Source organism: Pelmatolapia mariae, linkage group LG16_19 (assembly GCF_036321145.2).
Source record: "Pelmatolapia mariae isolate MD_Pm_ZW linkage group LG16_19, Pm_UMD_F_2, whole genome shotgun sequence".
NCBI classification, from domain to species: Eukaryota; Metazoa; Chordata; class Actinopteri; order Cichliformes; family Cichlidae; genus Pelmatolapia; species Pelmatolapia mariae.
In genome coordinates, this window is record NC_086241.1 from 24,749,827 (window position 1) to 24,755,826 (window position 6,000).

The following is a 6,000-nucleotide window of genomic DNA, read 5'->3' on the forward strand; positions in this document are numbered from 1 at the left end:
TGGCAGAGGCTGTATCAAGACTAATGTAATCTAATAGATAATTTCTATACTGGTTAGAATTAAGATTATTTTTATTTTTCCAGTTCATGAGGACTGTTTTCTTGGCTATGCATAGGGCAGTGAAAACCATGTGGGCTATATTCTTTTCTGAAGTGACATTATCTAAGCTGCCCAACAAACACACTAAAGGAGAAGTTGGAATGTTACATTTCAGACACTTCGATAAGTCTTCACATATCTCACGCCAAAACTTCTGAACTGGTGGACAGAACCAAAGAGCGTGGATATAATTGTCCGGTGAATTGGTTTGGCAGTGTGAGCAGTTGTTGGTAGACGTAAAGCCCATCTTGAACATCCGATGACCTGTATAGTGCACTCTATGTAGTATTTTGTATTGAATTAATTGAAGACTGGGATTTCTAATTAGATGAAAGGTTTTTAAGCAAATCTGAGACCAGAAGTTTTGGTCTAAGTTAACTGATAAATCCGCTTCCCATTTTGCAATAGGAAGTGATATTGATTCATCTATTTTAGAAAGCATTCTGTATATTTTGGATAGTAATTTGGGGGTTTTAAGAGTAAGAAATTGAACCACACTTGGTGGTGTTTGTAGTTCAACTTGACCCGGTTTAAATTTCTTTTTTACTATGGATTTAATTTGTTGATATTCTAAAAATCTTTTCTTGTTGATCCCATATTGTGTAACTAGTCTGTCAAATGAAATAAATTCTGTTCCTTCTAGTATATGTTCTAAATATTTGATTCCTTTACCACTCCAATCTGAAAAGTTTATCATATTATTGTTTTGTAATATGTCAGGGTTGTTCCAGATAGGTGTACGTTTGCATGGGATTAATGAAGACTCTGTCAACTTCAGAAACTCCCACCATGCTGTCAGAGAGGAGCTAATGTTGACGCTTTTGAAGCATTCATGTCGTTGAATGTTTGAGCTGATAAATGGTAGATCTGAAATCTCTAGATTATTGCAAAGTGCTTGTTCTACATCTAGCCAAGGTTCATCTAAGAGGGTATGTTTTAGCCATCCTGAGATAAATTGGAGCCTGTTGGCTAAGAAGTAGTGCTGAAAGTTAGGTAGTTCTAATCCTCCTTTATCCTTGGTCTTTTGTAGTGTTTTTAAGCTTATACGTGGGGGCTTATTTTTCCAAAGGAATTTGGACATATATGAATCTAGAGATCTGAACCAATCTTGTGGCGGTTTAGTTGGGATCATTGAGAATAAATAATTTATTTTTGGTAAGACCATCATTTTTATAGCGGCAACCCTTCCCATGAGTGATATGGGTAGACATTTCCACCTAGCCAGATCGCCTTCTACTTTCTTTAAAAGTGGGATATAGTTTAATTTAGTTAGATCTGCAAGCTTGGGAGAAACATTAATACCTAAATATTTTATATTTCCCGATTGCAGTGGAGTAGAAGAGGAATTATGGAAGGAGCAATTAATCGGAAGGACTGTAGATTTTGACCAGTTAATTGAGTAATCTGATATTCTTGCAAAAGAGTTTATCAATTCAATCACCCCAGAGATATTGGTTTGTGAATTTTGGAGAAAGAGTAGCACATCATCCGCATAAAGGCTGATTTTATGTTCCACGTTCTTGCATTTTATGCCCTTAATTACTGAATTCTGTCTAATTGCTGCTGCTAGTGGTTCAATAAAAATTGCAAACAGTGAAGGGGAGAGTGGGCATCCCTGCCTGGTGCCCCTCAGGAGACAGAAGCTGGAGGATGTCTGGTCATTTGTTCTGACACAAGCTGTTGGGGAATTATATAATATTTTTAACCAGCTGATGAAAGAAGATCCAAAACCAAATTTGTGTAAAGTTGCAAATAGAAATTTCCAGTTAACTCTGTCAAACGCTTTTTCTGCATCTAAAGAAAATATTGTAGTTTCAAGGTTTTTACTGTATGAGTAGTCTATCAAATTAAGTAATCTACGTGTATTTGTTGATGAGTGCCTACCTTTTATGAAACCAGTTTGGTCAGGATGAATTAAGAGGGGGGTTATTTTCTCTAGTCTCTTCGAGAGAGCTTTGCAGATTATTTTAAGGTCTACATTTATAAGGGATATTGGACGATAGCTTGAGGGATATACAGGGTCTTTGCCTGGTTTTAGCAGGAGATTAATGTTTGCAGAATTCATATTTGATGGGAGTCTGCCATTTTCTTTGATTTCCAACAGCGTTCTGTAAAAAATTGGGGCTAAAATCGTCCAGAATTCTTTGTAGAATTCTGCAGGAAAGCCGTCTGGACCTGGAGCCTTATTATTGGGCATACTTATCAGGGCTTCCTGGAGTTCACCTGGTGTCAGTGGCGAATCCAATGCCATTGCTTGAGAGTCTAATAATTTTGGGAGAGTTATGTTGTCTAAAAACTGATCAATTTCCTTTTTAGATGGGTTTATTTGTGGTGAATACAACGTTTTATAGAAATCCCTAAAGATGTTGTTTATTTGTTTCGGGTCATATACTGTATTCCCAGATGAGTCTTGAACAGCACATAGAGTTGTTTTTTCTTTATTTATTTTTAGCTGGTTTGCTAGAAATTGACCGGATTTATTACCATGTTCATAATTTTGTAAGCGTAGTCTTTGTACTAAGAATTTTGTTTTTTTTATCAATTGTCTCATTTAATTCTAGTTTTGTTTTGCGTATTTTGTTCAATGTTTCCTGATCTTGGTCGGACGCATAGGCTTCTTCTAGTGATTTGATGGTTTTTTCTAATTCCTGGATATTTTTGTTTTCTTTTTTCTTTTTATGTGATGAGAAAGAAATTATTTTACCTCTCATCACAGCTTTCCCTGCTTCCCATAGAACAGAAGCTGATGTTCCGGGAGTGTCATTAAAGTCTAAATATGAAGTCCACTCTTTTTTAAAATATTTAATAAAGTCTTCATCTTTAACCCTCATGCTCCCCTTCGGGGCAGCCCCAGACCCCGGGGGTCTCAGAGTACCCCACCCTCAGTAGAGACCGGTGAATGAAAGTGTTAACCCTCATGCTTCCCTTCGGGGCAGCCCCAGACCCCGGGGGTCCCAGAGTACCCCAACCTCAGTAGAGACCGGTGAATGAAAATGTTAAAAAAAACCAGAATGATCATTTGGGGTCGAAGAGTGCCCCAGAGCGATTCTAATGGGTTCGTCAGGGGATCGGGAAAGAAAACGTAGCACTTGGGGACCACGCACAGAAGCTGCTGTGGCACCATGGGGGTCATTGATACCCCAGTACATGAAAATGAAGCATAATCACAATAATAATAATAATAATGATAATAATAATAATAATAATAATAATAATAATAAGAAGAAGAAGAAGAAGAAGAAGAAGAAGAATACAACACACAGATGCTTCTGAGTTTTATTTTATTTTATTTGAAATTACACTCACGATACAACTGAGGCAATCTGGAAGGCAAAATAAAAGTCAACAACGGGGTTGAATCAGCCTTTCAAGACAAACGAATCTCAGTAGATATGTCAAGAACAGGTTTACATGAAAAAAAAAGAAGGTTTACATTAAAAAAATATCAACAAACTGTCTGTGTTTCAGGCACTCGGTGCTGTACAGTGCCTCTGGTGGCTGTGAATACATGATATAAATCTCACCGTAGGATGCGTGCATTGAAAGAATCAGCCTTTTGTTACAAACGAATCTCAGTAATCTCCTTTGTAACACTCTGTGACCAGCCGCAGCTGGCCGATTTTCACCACATCCTCTCCCACCAGTTTGTCGCCCTCTGCCTCTTTTCTGAGACAGCTGTCGGTGAGAGACTCGGGCGAAACGTCCTCTTTGAAAGCGTACGCATCCCCCAGGATGGTGTTTCCGGACGCACTCTTTCTCGAGCCTGTTTTACCGACCAGAAGGAGTCTCAGTTCTTCACGGGTCGCAGAGCCTGCGGGGTTGGGGAAACGATGGTTACATTTGAATCATTCTAGAAAAAAACAAAACAAAACATGAAACACTACGTTACACTAGGCTATTCTTTTGTTATCTTTGTATCGATGTTGACAGCAAGCAGTTTGTCTACATAAAGCGAGTACCACAAGCAGCACACAACCCTGGGATTGCACTTTACCTTTGTATCGATGATGACAGCGAGCAGTTTGCCCACGTAACGCGAGTAGCACAAGCAGCACACGTCCCTGAATCCGGCCTTTGGTCGCCAACATTTTCAGTAAGCTAAGAAAAGGAGAAAGGAAAAAGAGGTGAAATTAAGGCACATTCAGGGAAAGTCTTTCAGATCAGATTACCAAGTTAAACCACACTGAAAATACGCGTTGAATAAACCATGACCCCAAACTGGTCGGTTGTCCCACGTGTTTCCCCGTAGCTACTCCGGGCGCGCACACAATGAGCCCTGGTTTCGCGACGCAGGCGTAGCAGCAACCTCCTTCTCCTCCTCACTGCCTCGTGTGTGTGTGTGTGTGTGTGTGTCTGTGTGTGTGTGTGTGTGTGTGTGTGTGTAGGAGGTACTGGGTTCCTCAAAAATGGTGGTGTTCGCGTAACCCGCCCTCCGCAGACCTAAGCGTACGCTACCGAGGCACTTGAGAACGATGTAGAGGGAGCAAGGATGAGGAGGAGGCAAGGAGTGTCTGAAGTCCAAACGGAGGGCGGTGTTCGCGTAGTAGGCAGGCCACAGAGCTGCTCTTTCACTAGCGAGGCGCTTGAGAAAGATGTAGAGGGAGTAAGGAGTACGAGGAGAAACGGAGAGCCCGAGGTCCAACTAGAGGGCGGTGTTCGCGAAACCGGCCATCCGCAGGCCTAAGCATACGCTCGCGAGGAGCATAAATGGAGGGCCATGTTCACGTAATGGGTAGGCCAAACGGCTGCTCTTTCACTAGCGAGGCACTTGAGAACAATGAGAGGGAGCAAGGAGGAGGAGGAGACACGGAGAGCCCGAGGTCCAACTGGAGGGCGGTGTTCACGTAATAGGCAGGCAAAACAGCTTCGCTTTCACTAGCGAGGCACTTGAGAACGATGTAGAGGGAGCAAGGAGGACGAGAAGCAACGGAGAGCCTGAGGTCCAACTGGAGGGCAGTGTTCGCGTAATAGGAAGGCCAAACAGCTTCTCTTTCACTAGCGAGGCGCATGAGAACGAAGGAGAAGGAGCAAGGAGGACGAGGAGCAACGGAGATCCCGAGGTCCTCACCGAAGGGGGTGTTCGCGAAACCGGCCCTCCGCAGACATAAGCGTGTGCTAGCGAGGAGCATAAACGGAGGGCGGTGTTCGCGTAATGGGCAGGCCAAACAGCTGCACTTTTACTAGCGAGGCACTTGAGAATGATGGAAAGAAAGCAAGGAGGACACGGAGGCACGGAGAGCCCGAGGTCCAAATGGAGGGCGGTGTTTGCGTAATAGGCAGGCCAAACAGCTGCTCTTTCACTAGCGAGGCGCAGGGGAACGATGTAGAGGGAGCGAGGAGGACGAGGAGGCATGGAGAGCCCGAGGTCCAACTGGAGGGCAGTGTTCGCGTAATAGGCAGGCCAAACAGCTTCTCTTTCACTAGCGAGGCACATGAGAACGAAGGAGAGGGAGCAGGGAGGACGAGGAGCAAAGGAGATCCAGAGGTCCTCACCGATGGCGGTGTTCAAGAAACCGGCCCTCCGCAGACATAAGCGTACGCTAGCGAGGAGCATAAACGGAGGGCGGTGTTCGCGTAATGGGCAGGCCAAACAGCTTCTCTTTTACTAGCGAGGCGCTTGAGAACGATGTAGAGGGAGCGAGGAGGACGAGGAGCAACGGAGAGCCCGAGATCCAACTGGAGGGCGGTGTTCGCGTAATAGGAAGGCCAAACAGCTTCTCTTTTACTAGCGAGGCACTTGAGAACGATGTAGAGGGAGCGAGGAGGACGAGGAGCAACGGAGAGCCCGAGATCCAACTGGAGGGCGGTGTTCGCGTAATAGGAAGGCCAAACAGCTTCTCTTTCACTAGCGAAGTGCATGAGAACGAAGAAGAAGGAGCGAGGAGGACGAGGAGCAACGGA